Source organism: Myxine glutinosa, chromosome 2 (assembly GCF_964187855.1).
Source record: "Myxine glutinosa chromosome 2, kmMyxGlut1.1, whole genome shotgun sequence".
Classification (NCBI taxonomy): domain Eukaryota; kingdom Metazoa; phylum Chordata; class Myxini; order Myxiniformes; family Myxinidae; genus Myxine; species Myxine glutinosa.
In genome coordinates, this window is record NC_136262.1 from 115596228 (window position 1) to 115613766 (window position 17539).

Genomic DNA, 17539 nt, shown 5'->3' on the forward strand with positions numbered 1-17539 from the left:
GTCACCATGCCAGTTGGCTGGGTGTGGGTACCTCTCTCACCAGCCATGGCTCTTCAGCAAAGGACTTCTGCGCCTCACTGGGACTGACACAATCTGTCAATTTCCCGACGCGGATCTCAGTCAACGGAGCATCTTCTCTTCTGGACTTGGTTATGACTAACTTCCCTGAAAATGTCTGCTGCTCTTCTTCTGATCAAATCGGCTCATCTGATCATGTGCTTGTCAAAGTGGACATCTCTCTGACCATTCTCAGAGAGCCTCCTCAGCGTCGACGAGTCTGGCATTTCACTCAGGCCAACTGGCACGGTCTTCAAGCAGCCATCAATCATCTGGACTGGTCTCCCATCTCTACCGCCTCTGACATCAACTCATCCTGGGAATTCTTTCAAAGTAAATTGCTCTCTCTCATGCACAGATTTATCCCATCTCGTCTTCAGTTGTCATACCCTTCCTCCCGTCCATGGTACACGGAATCTTGTGGTGAGGCTGTTGCCCTGAAACAACTTGCTTTCGTCTCCTGGAAAGCAAATCCAACGGAAGGAAATCTCATTTCCTTTCACAAAGCCCGAAACAAGTGTGTGTCCACCCTCAGGAGAGCCAGGAAACAATATCTCACCGTTCTCAAGACCGAACTCTCTTATCTGTCTCCCTCTTCCAAATCCTGGTGGCGTCTGGTCAAATCTGTTTCTGGTGTTCGTTCCCCCTCCATCCCCTCCCTCACCTCAAACGGCTTAACAGCTGACTCCGCACGTGAAAAAGCTGAATGCCTCAACTCTGTGTTTGCCTCTAAATCTTGTGTCCCAAACCCATCCCTCTCTGTACCCACCGTACCCAGTCGAACCCAGCTGCTCCTGGACTCTGTGTCCTTTCCTCCTGACAAGGTGGAAAAGTTTCTGTCAACCCTCGACTCTGATTCTGCAACTGGCCCTGACGGCATCAGCCCACGGGTCCTAAAATAATGTTCTTCCGCTCTTTCACTCCCTCTTTCTGTGCTCTTCACCCTCTCTTTTGCTCCGGGTCATCTGCCATCTGCTTGGAAATCAGCCAACATCACCGCTTTGCACAAAAAAGGTGCAAAAGCAGATCCTAGCAACTACAGACCAATCACCCTTCTCCCAATTATCAGCAAAGTCATGGAATCCATCATTGCTTCAGATATGAAATCTTTCCTCTTCTCCAATGGCTTAATCTCTGATCATCAATTTGGTTTCAGACCTGGTCACTCTACTCTGGACATGCTGCTTCTGCTTTCTCAACAATGGATGGAGGTCCTCAACACCAAACAGGAAATCAGAGCTGTCTCCCTTGACATTTCACGTGCCTTCGATACGGTCTGGCACCCTGCTCTGCTCACCAAACTCTCCTCCTTTGGTATCCATGGAAATCTCCACACATGGCTGGCGGACTTCCTCTCTGGTCGTAGTCAACGTGTGGCCCTGAAGGGGTTTCTCTCATCTCCTCTTCCTGTTCAGGCTGGAGTTCCCCAAGGTAGTGTTCTGGGCCCTGTGCTTTTTCTGGTCTTCATCAATGATCTCTCTGACTCTCTTGAAAATCCTCTCTATCTCTTTGCTGACGACTCTACTCTCTGTCGCTCCATTCCTCATCCCTCAGATCGGCAGTCTGCAGCCTCCTCACTCTCTGCAGACCTGGACAAAATCACAGACTGGGCAAACAAATGGAACATGTCTTTCAATCCTGATAAATCTCACACTCTTACGATGTCTCTCCGAAAAGACCGACTGGACAACCCTCCCATCCACTTTCTGAATAATCCTCTCCAAGAAGTTCTGTCACTCAAGCTTTTGGGTCTCACTATTTGCCATGATCTTTCCTGGGAAAACCACATTTCAAATCTGGCCTCCAAAGCCAGTCGCTGACTGGGCATCCTCCGTCGTGCGGTCTTTCCTTGGCACACCTGAGCTCCTCACCACATGCAAGGCTTTCATCCACAGCTCTATGGAATACTGCTCTCCCCTAGCTCGTCTTCACGCTGTTGAAACCAAAGCGTTCAGAATCATTGGAATCTCCCGCGATGAAGCTAACTCCAAGGGCCTTTCACTCACTCACCGCAGGCAGGTTGGTGGTCTTTCCGTCTTCTACCGACTCCTCTCTGGCCTTGCCCCCCCAGCTCTCTCCGGGCTCTGTCCCCCAAATATTCCTACAGGTCGCACAAGATCTGCCTGCAACCCTCTTATGGTTAAACTGCCAAAATCAAGACTTTCTGCTCACCTTCAATCCTTCATTCCTCTTTTCTCCCACCTCTGGAACAAACTCCCTCACTCTCTTCAATCCCACTCCACCCTCCAGGTCTTTAAAACAGCTGTTCACCACCATCTCTTATCCTCCCCCATCCAAAACCTTGATCTTTTCTACCCCCACTAATTTCGGTCCCCTGGTGTTTTATACCTCTCCCCCCCCCCCCCCCCTTCCCACGCCTCCTCCCCCCAAGCCCTCTCCCTCCCACACTTCTCCCTGCTCTCAAATGTTGTGGTTGTGTGCTTCCCCTTCTCTCCCCATCTTGTCTTCCGCTCCCTCTTTTTGTATATTTTGTTTGTCTGGTTGATTTGTTTGTGAAATAAATCTTAGCTCTTTCACGAGCCTCGATTCAGTATACAAAAAAAAAAAAAAAAAAAAAACAAGACCCCAAAGGCTCCAAAAGACGCCAAAGGCTCGAAAACACCCCCAAAGGACCCAGAACACCCCAAATGACCCAAAACACCCCAAAGGACCCAAAACACCCCGAAGGACCCAAAACACCCCGAAGGACCCAAAACACCCCGAAGGACCCAAAACACCCCGAAGGACCCAAAACACCCCGAAGGACCCAAAACACCCCGAAGGACCCAAAACACCCCGAAGGACCCAAAACACCCCGAAGGACCCAAAACACCCCGAAGGACCCAAAACACCCCAAAGGACCCAAAACACCCCAAAGGACCCAAAACACCCCAAAGGACCCAAAACACCCCAAAGGACCCAAAACACCCCAAAGGACCCAAAACACCCCAAAGGACCCAAAACACCCCAAAGGACCCAAAACACCCCAAAGGACCCAAAACACCCCAAAGGACCCAAAACACCCCAAAGGACCCAAAACACCCCAAAGGACCCAAAACACCCCAAAGGACCCAAAACACCCCAAAGGACCCAAAACACCCCAAAGGACCCAAAACACCCCAAAGGACCCAAAACACCCCAAAGGACCCAAAACACCCCAAAGGACCCAAAACACCCCAAAGGACCCAAAACACCCCAAAGGACCCAAAACACCCCAAAGGACCCAAAACACCCCAAAGGACCCAAAACACCCCAAAGGACCCAAAACACCCCAAAGGACCCAAAACACCCCAAAGGACCCAAAACACCCCAAAGGACCCAAAACACCCCAAAGGACCCAAAACACCCCAAACGACCCAAAACACCCCAAAGGACCCAAAACACCCCAAAGGACCCAAAGGACCCAAAACACCCCCAAAGGACCCAAAACACCCCAAATGACCCAAAACACCCCAAAGGACCCAAAACACCCCAAATGACCCAAAACACCCCAAAGGACCCAAAACACCCCAAAGGACCCAAAACACCCCAAAGGACCCAAAACACCCCAAAGGACACAAAACACCCCAAAGGACACAAAACACCCCAAAGGACCCAAAACACCCCAAAGGACCCAAAACACACCAAAGGACCCAAAACACCCCAAAGGACCCCAAAGGACCCAAAACACCCCAAACGACCAAAAACACCCCAATGGACCAAAAACACCCCCAATGGACCCAAAACACCCCAATGGACCCAAAACACCCCAATGGACCCAAAACACCCCAATGGACCCAAAACACCCCAATGGACCCAAAACACCCCAATGGACCCAAAACACCCCAATGGACCCAAAACACCCCAAAGGACCAAAAACACCCCAAAGGACCAAAAACACCCCAAAGGACCAAAAACACCCCAAATGACCCAAAACACCCAAAACACACCAAAGGACCCAAAACACACCAAAGGACCCAAAACACACCAAAGGACCCAAAACACACCAAAGGACCCAAAACACACCAAAGGACCCAAAACACACCAAAGGACCCAAAACACACCAAAGGACCCAAAACACACCAAAGGACCCAAAACACACCAAAGGACCCAAAACACACCAAAGGACCCAAAACACACCAAAGGACCCAAAACACCCCAAAGGACCCAAAACACCCCAAACACCCCAAAGGACCCAAAACACCCCAAAGGACCCAAAACACCCCAAAGGACCCAAAACACCCCAAAGGACCCAAAACACCCCAAAGGACCCAAAACACCCCAAAGGACCCAAAACACCCCAAAGGACCCAAAACACCCCAATGGACACAAAACACCATAAAGGATCCAAAACACCCCAAAGGACCCAAAACACCATAAAGGACCCAAAACACCCCAAAGGACCCAAAACACCCCAAAGGACCCAAAACACCCCAAACGACCAAAAACACCCCAATGGACCCAAAACACCCCCAATGGACCCAAAACACCCCAATGGACCCAAAACACCCCAATGGACCCAAAACACCCCAATGGACCCAAAACACCCCAATGGACCCAAAACACCCCAAAGGACCAAAAACACCCCAAAGGACCAAAAACACCCCAAAGGACCAAAAACACCCCAAAGGACCAAAAACACCCCAAATGACCCAAAACACCCCAAAGGACCCAAAACACACCAAAGGACCCAAAACACACCAAAGGACCCAAAACACACCAAAGGACCCAAAACACACCAAAGGGCCCAAAACACACCAAAGGACCCAAAACACACCAAAGGACCCAAAACACCCCAAAGGACCCAAAACACACCAAAGGACCCAAAACACCCCAAAGGACCCAAAACACCCCAAAGGACCCAAAACACCCCAAAGGACCCAAAACACCCCAAAGGACCCAAAACACCCCAAATGACCCAAAACACCCCAAAGGACCCAAAACACCCCAAAGGACCCAAAACACCCCAAAGGACCCAAAACACCCCAAAGGACCCAAAACACCCCCAATGGACACAAAACACCATAAAGGATCCAAAACACCCCAAAGGACCCAAAACACCATAAAGGACCCAAAACACCCCAAAGGACCCAAAACACCCCAAAGGACCCAAAACACCCCAAAGGACCCAAAACACCCCAAACGACCAAAAACACCCCAAACGACCAAAAACACCCCAATGGACCCAAAACACCCCCAATGGACCCAAAACACCCCAATGGACCCAAAACACCCCAATGGACCCAAAACACCCCAATGGACCCAAAACACCCCAAAGGACCAAAAACACCCCAAAGGACCAAAAACACCCCAAAGGACCAAAAACACCCCAAAGGACCAAAAACACCCCAAATGACCCAAAACACGCCAAAACACACCAAAGGACCCAAAACACACCAAAGGACCCAAAACACACCAAAGGACCCAAAACACACCAAAGGACCCAAAGCACACCAAAGGACCCAAAACACACCAAAGGACCCAAAACACACCAAAGGACCCAAAACACACCAAAGGACCCAAAACACCCCAAAGGACCCAAAACACCCCAAAGGACCCAAAACACCCCAAAGGACCCAAAACACCCCCAAAGGACCCAAAACACCCCAAAGGACCCAAAACACCCCAAACGACCAAAAACACCCCAAAGGACCCAAAACACCCCAAAGGACCCAAAACACCCCAAAGGACCCAAAACACCATAAAGGATCCAAAACACCCCAAAGGACCCAAAACACCATAAAGGATCCAAAACACCCCAAAGGACCCAAAACACCCCAAAGGACCCAAAACACCCCAAAGGACCCAAAACACCCCAAAGGACCCAAAACACCCCAAAGGACCCAAAACACCCCAAAGGACCCAAAACACCCCAAAGGACCCAAAACACCCCAAAGGACCCAAAACACCCCAAAGGACCCAAAACACCCCCAAAGGACCCAAAACACCCCAAAGGACCCAAAACACCCCAAAGGACCCAAAACACCCCAAAGTACCCAAAACACCCCAAAGACCCAAAACACCCTTAAATACCCCCGAAGAACCTAAATACCCCAAAGACCCAAAATCACCGGTAGATCTTGCCTTGCGAAAGCCAGATGGTCAGATGGAAGATTGTGAGATTCAAGATGCTTGAGGAAATGATCCTGTTAGATATCAAGTATGATAATTCAGCGATTACATGTAGCATGCGAGTACGATAACTCAGCGATTACATATAGCGTGCGAGTACGATAACTCAGCGATTACATGTTGTGTGCGAGTTCGATAACTCAGCGATTACATGTAGTGTGCGAGTACGATAACTCAGCGATTACATCTGGCGTGCGAGTACGATAACTCAGCGATTACATGTAGTGTGCGAGTACGATAACCCAGCGATTACATTTAGTGTGCAAGTACGATAACTCAGCAATTACATGTAGTGTGCGAGTACGATAACTCAGCGATTACATGTGGTGTGCGAGTACAATAACTCAGCGATTACATGTAGTGTGCGAGTATGATAACTCAGCGATTACATGTTGTGTGCAAGTACGATAACTCAGCGATTACATGTAGTGTGCGAGTGTGATAACTCAGCGACTACATGTAGTGTGCGAGTACGATAACTCAGCGATTACATGTAGTGTGCGAGTACGATAACTCAGCGATTACATGTAGTGTGCGAGTACGATAACTCAGCTATTACATGTAGTGTGCGAGTATGATAACTCAGCGATTACATGTAGTGTGCGAGTACGATAACTCAGCGATTACATGTGGTGTGCGAGTACGATAACTCAGCGATTACATGTAGTGTGCGAGTGCGATAACTCAGCTACTACATGTAGTGTGCGAGTACGATAACTCAGCGATTACATGTAGTGTGCGAGTATGATAACTCAGCGATTAAATGTAGTGTGCGAGTACGATAACTCAGCGATTACATGTAGTGTGCAAGTACGATAACTCAGCGATTACATGTAGTGTGCAAGTACGATAACTCAGCGATTACATGTAGTGTGCAAGTACGATAACTCAGCGATTACATGTAGTGTGCGAGTACGATAACTCGGCTATTACATGTAGTGTGCGAGTATGATAACTCAGTGATTACATGTAGTGTGCAAGTACGATAACTCAGCGATTACATGTAGTGTGTGAGTGTGATAACTCAGCGTTTACATGTAGTGTGCGAGTACGATAACTCAGCGATTACATGTATTGTGCAAGTACAATAACTCAGCGATTACATGTAGTGTGCGAGTATGATAACTTAGCGTTTACATGTAGTGTGCGAGTACGATAACTCAGCGATTACATGTAGTGTGCAAGTACGATAACTCAGCGACTACATGTAGTGTGCGAGTACGATAACTCAGCGATTACATGTAGTGTGCGAGTATGATAACTCGGCAATTACATGTCGCGTGCGAGTACGATAACTCAGCGATTACATGTAGTGTGCAAGTATGATAACTCGGCAATTACATGTCGCGTGCGAGTACGATAACTCAGCAATTACATGTAGGGTGCGAGTACGATAACTCAGCGATTACATGTAGAGTGCGAGTACGATAACTCAGCGATTACATGTAGCATGCGAGTACGATAACTCAGCGATTACATGTAGTGTGCGAGTACGATAACTCAGCGATTACATGTAGAGTGCGAGTACGATAACTCAGCGATTACATGTGGCGTGCGAGTACAATAACTCAGCGATTACACGTTGAGTGCGAGTACGATAACTCAGCGATTACATGTAGAGTGCGAGTACAATAACTCAGCGATTACATGTAGTGTGCAAGTACGATAACTCAGCGATTGCAGAACACATGCAAGTAGGTAACTCAGCGAGTAAATGATTTTTTAAATTATTACCATACAAGTAGTGAACGTTAGCTCAGTCCATCGTCGATGAGACAAGGTTACTCGATTCTTTACAGCTTTGGCACAATGGAAAGCTTCTCTCCCTGGGACAAGTACTTGGAATTGTAAGGTATTTCATCATACGTACTTCAACTTTAATGATGCTTTCTATCTACTCTTCCAAGGCATTACGATGTAAAAGAATCTCGACGATTTCTTGGACAAAATATCAATTCATTGATTTATTACATAAATTAAAATTCCAAATGGACTCTAATAATGACATGAAATTGCACCTGATCTGAGGATTGATCAAAATTATTTTAATATCCACTTTGGTAATGGGATTGGAAGGTGGCCTGGGTACGGACGGGTGGTCGTGTACCCGTGTAGTGTAGGGGTAGTGGTGCCTGTGAGAAGGTCTCAGCGGTGCTTGTGGAATTGTGCCAGCGATGCTTGTGGAATTGTGCCAGCGATGCTTGTGGAATTGTGCCAGCGATGCTTGTGGAATTGTGCCAGCGGTGCTTGTGGAATTGTGCCAGCGGTACTTGTGGAATTGTGCCAGCAGTGGTTGTGGAATTGTGCCAGCGGTGCTTGTGGAATTGTGCCAGCAGTGCTCGTGGAATTGTGCGAGCGGTGCTCGTGGAATTGTGCCAGCGGTGCTCGTGGAATTGTGCCAGCGGTGCTCGTGGAATTGTGCCAGCGGTGCTCGTGGAATTGTGCCAGCGGTGCTCGTGGAATTGTGCCAGCGGTGCTCGTGGAATTGTGCCAGCGGTGCTCGTGGAATTGTGCCAGCGGTGCTCGTGGAATTGTGCCAGCGGTGCTCGTGGAATTGTGCCAGCGGTGCTCGTGGAATTGTGCCAGCGGTGCTCGTGGAATTGTGCCAGCGGTGCTCGTGGAATTGTGCCAGCGGTGCTCGTGGAATTGTGCCAGCGGTGCTCATGGAATTGTGCCAGCGGTGCTCGTGGAATTGTGCCAGCGGTGCTCGTGGAATTGTGCCAGCAGTACATGTGGAATTGTGCCAGCGGTACATGTGGAATTGTGCCAGTGGTGCTCGTGGAATTGTGCCAGCGGTGCTCGTGGAATTGTGCCAGCAGTGCTCGTGGAATTGTGCCAGCGGTGCTCATGGAATTGTGCCAGCAGTACATGTGGAATTGTGCCAGCGGTGCTCGTGGAATTGTGCCAGCGGTGCTCGTGGAATTGTGCCAGCGGTGCTCGTGGAATTGTGCCAGCGGTGCTTGTGGAATTGTTCCAGCGGTGCTCATGGAATTGTGCCAGCGGTACATGTGGAGTTGTGCCAGCGGTGCTTGTGGAATTGTGCCAGCGGTGCTTGTGGAATTGTGCCAGCGGTGCTTGTGGAATTCTCACCTTACAGGTGTTTATTCATTCATCACCCTGCAAGCCCTTTCATCCACACACCCCCCATAAAACATGGACACCTGCTGATGTCCCTGGAGCTGGCACACTGCACTCCACCCACCCTCCAACCAGTAATCTCAAATAAGTACCGTATAACAAAACATGATCGCTCCCACTTCACGATTACCACCAAATACCTGTACATGAGAAATAATAAATAAAGGCAGAAGTCCAAAGTGCAGACATCTGCATTTTATGCTTAACCATTCGAGTGTGAAGGGGTTTCCAAGAGCAACAGGAGGAAACAAGACCGACGGCAAGCGAGGGACAGCGAGACACACCTCGGTCCCAAACACGTTCACACCATTAACCATCAGCACGTCAATAAGTCAGTAAGTAAGGGAACCATTACCATGGATGACACGCCAGATAAGTTCTGCTACCTTGGACGTGTCCTCTCTCAAAATGCAACGATTGACGACGAAGTAACATCAAGACTCGGTGAAGCATGTGTGTCCTTCGGAAGATTGACATCGCCTTGGCATGAATGTAGCATTCGCCTGGACGCCAAGATCAGTGTCTATCGTGCTGTGGACACCAAGATCAGTAACTATCGTGTCGTGAACACCAAGATCAGTGTCCATCATGCCATGTACACCAAGATCAGTGTCTATCGTGCCGTGAATGTCAAGATCAGTGTCTATCGTGCCGTGGACGCCAAGATCAGTGTCTATCGTGCCGTGAACGCCAAGATCAGTGTCCATCGTGCCATGGACACCAAGATCAGTGTCTATCGTGTCGTGAACGCCAAGATCAGTGTCCATCATGCCGTGAACGCCAAGATCAATGTCCATCGTGTCATGAACGCCAAGATCAGTGTCTATCGTGCCGTGAACGCCAAGATCAGTGTCTATCGTGCCGTGAACGCCAAGATCAGTGTCTATCGTGCCGTGGACGCCAAGATCAGTGTCTATCGTGTCGTGAACGCCAAGATCAGTGTCCATCATGCCATGAACGCCAAGATCAGTGTCCATCGTGTCGTGAACGCCAAGATCAGTGTCCATCGTGTCGTGAACGCCAAGATCAGTGTCTATCGTGCCGTTGACGCCAAGATCAGTGTATATCGTGCCGTGAACGCCAAGATCAGTGTCCATCGTGTCGTGAACGCCAAGATCAGTGTCCATCGTGCCGTGAACGCCAAGATCAGTGTCTATCGTGCCGTGAACGCCAAGATCAGTGTCTATCGTGCCGTGAACGCCAAGATCAGTGTCTATCGTGCCGTGGACGCCAAGATCAGTGTCCATCGTGTCGTGAACGCCAAGATCAGTGTCCATCATGCCGTGAACGCCAAGATCAGTGTCCATCGTGCCGTGGACACCAGGATCAGTGTCCATCGTGTCGTGAACACCAAGATCAGTGTCCATCATGTCGTGAACAACAAGATCAGTGTCCATCGTGTCGTGAACGCCAAGATCAGTGTCTATCGTGCCGTGGACGCCAAGATCAGTGTCTATCGTGCCGTGAACGCCAAGATCAGTGTCTATCGTGCCGTGAACACCAAGATCAGTGTCCATCGTGCCGTGGACACCAAGATCAGTGTCTATCATGCCGTGGACGCCAAGATCAGTGTCTGTCGTGTCGTGAACGCCAAGATCAGTGTCTATCATGCCGTGAACACCAAGATCAGTGTCCATCGTGCCGTGGACACCAAGATCAGTGTCCATCGTGCCGTGGACACCAAGATCAGTGGCTATCGTGCCGTGGACACCAAGATCAGTGTCTATCATGCCGTGGACACCAAGATCAGTGTCTACGCCAAGATCAGTGTCTATCATGCCGGGAACACCAGGATCAGTGTCTATCGTGCCGTGAACACCAGGATCAGTGTCTATTGTGCCATGGATGCCAATATCAGTGTCTATTGTGCAATGGACGCCAAGATCAGTGTCTCTCGTGCCATTGTCTTATCGACGCTCCTGTACAGATGCAAATCCTGGATACCCTATCGTCGCCATGTCCAACACCTTGATCAATTCCACATGTGATGCCTTTGTACCATCCTGGCATCACCTGGTGAGAGAATACCTAACACTTCAATCCTAGACTGCTGTCGTATCCAAGGAATTAGAGTATTTCCTGATGCAAGCCTAGCTTCGCTGGTCAGGACACCTCACACACATGGAAGACCGTAGGACACCAAGAGCACTTAAATTTGGTAAACAGTCACGTGGTGGACAATCACGTGGCTGCAAGGACGTCCTGAGGTCTAAACTCAAATATTGTGCCATCCCAGTTGTCACCTGGGGACATCAGGCCACAAACAGGTCAGCTTGGCATAACATTTTCTGCAAAGTCCTGGACCACTTTAAATGTGGGAGACTTGCTATCGAGATAGAGCGGAGGCAAGAAAGGAAAACTTGCCAACGTCCATCTCCACAAGAGCAATGCGATGTTTGCAATGCCATGCCAGATTAAGATGCCATGCGATGCACGAAAACCTGCGATGTTTGCGGTAGACGTTGTGGGGCCCCTCATTGGACTGCACAGCCATTGCACAACGTGAGCACGCCAATGAAGGGAAGAGATTCGACAAAAACGACGACACACACAATCATCATGATCATCAAGTATGGGAATGGTAAACCGACTACTAACCTTAGAGACGAGTACGCCGAAACACCTGTGGCATAGCTCTTTGTTCAAGCAAAAGAAAACCTGGAGTGGTGGAACAAGGACTCGACAAACGAACCGATTCATCCATGAACTGCGAGTGGTGCTTGAGGAACCGCTAAAGCATGTGTTCCATTTAGAAATCTTACTTGGCCAACTCCCTCGGTTGATGACCTCCCACCAAAGCATCTGTGCGTTTGAGATGTTAAAATGTAGTTCTGACATCACGTGACAGTTGCTCACGGCAGCAAACGACGGCCGCGTGGACATTGTGACATCCACTCCTCGAAGCAAAGAGTGTGCTCGGACTGCACGTTGCGCCAACGCCGAAGATCGTATCACTCACGGTGGAGACGTCCATTCGAGGGTGCTCCATAGCACGCGTACCTGCTGGCGATTCATGCGATACACCTGAAATGAAGGAGGGAATGAGTCCGCACCGATGGACAATGATGGACATTCCGGCGACGCAAACTGTTGTGCCATTTTCATGGTTCAATCCACATGTGTTCACCTGTTTTCAGAGGTATCAATGAAACGCACACAGGTGTCAATGAAACGCCTTATTCTCTGTCTTGTTTAAACATAAAATTGTTCCCACAATTAAAATCATTCCTAAAAGTAGAACACGGACACAGTCACAGACATCTTATCCACTTTACTGGGCAGAACATGTCACAATCCTCCGACTGGTGCAACACCACACACACACACACACACACACACACACACACACACACACACACACACACACACACACACACACACACACACACACACACACACACACACACACACACACACACACACACACACACACACACACACACGACATCAACGCAAGGATTGTGATCACAATCAATGAAAAACACATGACATCAACAACAACAAACAACATGCATTTTAAGGCCATTTTCCCTGCAAGAGCGGGGGTTAGCCTTGCGGTCCCCATGACAATCTTCTCCATTTTGCCCTATTTTCTGCATCTCCCCTTGTTAACCCCCTTGCCCACATTTCTTCTTCCACCATCTTTAGCCAAGTCTTTCTCAGTCTTCCCCATCCTCTACTTCCTTCTACATTCATTTCCATCACTCTTCTCAACCAGTCACTTTCATCCTTCCTCAACACATGACCAAACCATCTCAACCTGTTCCTCTTTACAGCATCAATCACAGGCTCTATTCCCATCATCTTTCGCAATTCATCATTTGTCTTCCTCTCTCTCAACGACACTCCGCACGTCCACCGAACCATTCGCATTTCCACCCTTTCCAGCCTTCGTTGCTGCTCTACATTCATGACCCATGTCTCGCTCCCATAAATCATAACACTTCTCACACATGCAGCATACACCTTTCCCTTCAGCTTCAACGACACTCCCCTCCATCAGCACGCCACTCAGTTCCTGAAACTTCTTCCATGCACATCTCACTCGAGCAACCGTTGCCGAGTCGGATCCACCTTCTCCATTCAGCATGTCTCCGAGGTAGCAAAATGTTTTCACACCTTCCAGCTTCACGCCGTCTCCAAGATCCAACTCAACATTTCCTCCATCTGCAGCTCCCTCTGTGCACACCTTACATTTGAATGTAGCTGCCACACTGGTAAATGACCCTCTCAGACCTCTACATTTTTGATGAACCCACTCAGCGCACATTGCACATTGACTGGAGTTCACTCAGACACCCTTCCTGCACACAGCACATGGCCACTTCCCAGTTCTTTCCACCTCACCACATGCTTTACCACTTGCCATCACCTTCGTCTTTCCTATATTCAACTTCAGATCTTTTGTGTCCATACATTCCTTCCACTTGTTCATCTTTTCCTTCAGTCCATCCATACTTTCCGCAATCAACACCAGATCATCTGCATGCAACAACTCCCACGGTAAACCCTCCTTTACGTTCTGAGCCAGCACCTCCATCACAGCTACAAATAGTAGTGGACTTCGTACCGACCCCTGATGCACTCCCAACTTCACCTCAAAGTCACCACTGTTCCCGTCCTTCGTCCTTACAGCTGTGCGCGCTCTTTTGTACATTGCCATCACAACTCTGATCAACCATTCCTCCACTTCTAACTTCCTCAATGCCCATGTCAATACTTTGCGTGGAACCCTATCGAATGCTTTCTCCAGATCAACAAACCCAAGAAACAACTTTTTCCTCTTCTCCATGTACTTCTCTTCCTGGCATAAATCCAAACTGCATTTCGTCGATCTTCACCTTCTTCCTTATCCTCCTCTCCAACACCCTTTCCAATACCTTCATTCCATGCTCCAATAACTTTATCGCTCGGTACGAGCCACACTCCAGAGGGTCACCTTTCCCCTTGTATAGAGGGACGAGGGTACTCAGTTCCCAATCCACTGGAATGCGACCTTCTTTCACCACCAGATGACAGATCTCTGCCATTCTCTTCACACCCCAACTTCCTGCTGCCTTCAACATATCTCCCACAACTCCCGTCGGCCCTCCCGCTTTTCTACTCTTCATTGCTTTTATCGCTTCCTCAACTTCCTTCTCAGTTATCTTCTCTGCCGGTCCTAAAACTGGGTTACTCTCTATGTTGCCATCCCATTCATTCTCTGTATTCAACACCATTTCCATATATCTCTTCCATCTTCCTTTAATTCCATCTGGGTCCACAACGATTTGTCCCACTTCATCCTTCAAGCAACTCACCCCCATCACATCACACCTCTCTTTCGCTATCTGCTTTGCAATCCTGAATACCGCTCTCTGACCCTCTTCCGAATACAAGCGTTCTCCGAACATTTTCCTGCATGTCTCCTGCGCCTTTGCTACCTCTTTCTTTGCAGCCTTCTAACTTTCATATTCTGCTTTTTCTGCTCCCGTACCCTTTGCCTTCTGCCACTCCTTGAACTTATTCCTCTTCTCGTCAATCCTCTTTCCAACTTCATCATCCCACCACCATGTTTCCGAGTGCCTCGGTGGTCCTTTTGTCCATTCACATACCTCACCAACGGCTCCCAACAGACTATCTTTCATTGACATCCAACCACGTTCAAGCTCAACCACATCATCCTCTACCCGACTCAGCCTCTCTTTTAATGCCTCCCTTACTGTCACCTCTTTCAACCTCCACACCTTCATTCTCGGTTGGTACTTCACCCGCCGAGCTCTCCTCGCACCTTTCACCCTTATGTCGCAGACAACCAAGTGGTGCTGTGAAACAGCCTCCTCCCCCAGGATCACCTTTGTGTCCCGGAGGTGCCCCTATCTCGCCTATGCACCATCAGGTAGTCAACGGCTGTCGTCGACCCACCTGACGTGTATGTAACAAGCTTATTATCCCCTTTCTGGAACTGAGTATTACAAATCAACAAATCAGCTCCATCAGCAAACTCCAAAATCCTTTCACCTTCTCCATTTCTCACACCATATCCGTAACCCCCATGAACTCCCTCAAAACCGTCCATACTCATTCCCACATGTCCATTTAGGTCTCCTCCTACCACAACAACTTCCTCATCTTTCACGTTTTCCATCAGCTTCTCTATCGCACACCAGAACTCGTCCTTCTCTTCATCGCTCCGACCAACCTGCGGAGCATATCCCGAGATGACGTTCACCAAGAGCTTTCCAATCATCATTTTCACCATCATCAACCTATCACTCACTCTCGTCACACTCACCACACTGTCTACAAACTCCTCAGAAAACGTGACACCAACACCATTCATGCCCTCCAGGCACCCTTGCCACACAAACTTGTATTTCTGTCTCTGCATACCCTTCACCATTCTCACACCACTTCCCTTCCACCTCGTCTCTTGCACACAACATATGTCCACTCTTCTTCTGATCAATACTTCCACCACTTCTCCTGATCTCCCTGTCATTGTCCCTACATTCCATGTCCCAAACCTCAGAAACCGATCTCCACTTCGGGCTGTACCCTGCCCATATGTAGTTGTAATTGTCATGGTTCTCTTTTTGAGGCAATGTTTTTATGGCCGGATGCCCTTCCTGACGCCAACCCTCTTAGTCGCCTCTTACGACACGCAGGGATACGGTGTACCTATTCTAACCAGGGTACACACCGTACCAAGTCAATTCATGTAAAAGCACAAGGATGGCCGAGTCGTCCTCCCAAATACATTACACATACAAGCTCCTCCACAAGCCTGAGATCACCACTGATAAAGAAAAGGTTCGTTTGCACTGCACGTTAAGTAGCTAAGATGGCCAGGCGTACAGAATGTAAACGCAACACTTTGGAAGGTGAGATCCTCAGTGAGCAGAAGCACTCGGAGCCCTCAAGCACGTCGTGCAAACGAGCCACAGGAAGCAGGAAAGGAGGCCTCAAGCACGTCGTGCAAACGAGCCTCACGAAGCACGAAAGGAGGCCTCAAGCACGTCGTTGATAGCAGTCGTTAAAAAAAAAGAAGAAGTTGACATGACAAACACATGACATCAACGCAAGGATTATGATCACAATCAATGAAGAACACACAAGACGATGCAAGGATTGTGATCACAATCAATGAAAAACACACATGACATCAACGCAAGGATTGTGATCAAAATCAATGAAAAACACACATGACATCAACGCAAGAATTGTGATCAAAATCAATGAAAAACACACATGACATCAACGCAAGGATTGTGATCACAATCAATGAAAAACACGACATCAACGCAAGGATTGTGATCAAAATCAATGAAAAACACACATGACATCAACGCAAGAATTGTGATCAAAATCAATGAAAAACACACATGACATCAACGCAAGGATTGTGATCACAATCAATGAAAAACACACACGACATCAATGCAAGGATTGTGATCACAATCAATGAAAAACACACACGACATCAACGCAAGGATTGTGATCACAATCAATGAAAAACACACACGACATCAATGCAAGGATTGTGATCACAATCAATGAAAAACACACACGACATCAACGCAGGGATTGTGATCACAATCAATGAAAAACACACACGACATCAACGCAAGGATTGTGATCACAATCAATGAAAAACACACATGACATCAACGCAAGGATTGTGATCACAATCGATGAAAAACACACACTACATCAATGCAAGGATTATGATCACAATCAATGAAAAACACACATGACATCAACGCAAGGATTGTGATCACAATCAATGAAAAACACACACGACATCAATGCAAGGATTGTGATCACAATCAATGAAAAACACACACGACATCAACGCAAGGATTGTGATCACAATCAATGAAAAACACACATGACATCAACGCAAGGATTGTGATCACAATCAATGAAAAACACACACGACATCAATGCAAGGATTGTGATCACAATCAATGAAAAACACACACGACATCAACGCAAGGATTGTGATCACAATCAATGAAAAACACACACGACATCAATGCAAGGATTGTGATCACAATCAATGAAAAACACACACGACATCAACGCAAGGATTGTGATCACAATCAATGAAAAAAACACACGACATCAACGCAAGGATTGTGATCACAATCAATGAAAAACACACACGACATCAATGCAAGGATTATGATCACAATCAATGAAAACAGCAACTTTGGCTTTATTTAAATAAATCTACTAAAGGCGCCAAGCT

The 17539-nt window shown here is 48.1% G+C and overlaps 1 protein-coding gene across 4 annotated transcripts in view; it reads right to left on the reverse strand.

Annotated features, from left to right (window-relative positions):
* LOC137417040 (transferrin receptor protein 2-like) overlaps nt 1-17539 on the reverse strand; it is a 76688-nt gene that overhangs the window by 54563 nt on the left and 4586 nt on the right. The window contains exon 1 of one of the 4 annotated variants that reach the window (XM_068102770.2): nt 11905-11969. The exons of the other annotated variants lie outside the window; for them this stretch is intronic. The gene's annotated coding sequence lies outside the window, so the exon portion shown is untranslated. Of the gene's footprint in view, nt 1-11904; nt 11970-17539 lie in introns of those variants that run through there. 4 annotated transcript variants of the gene reach the window in all.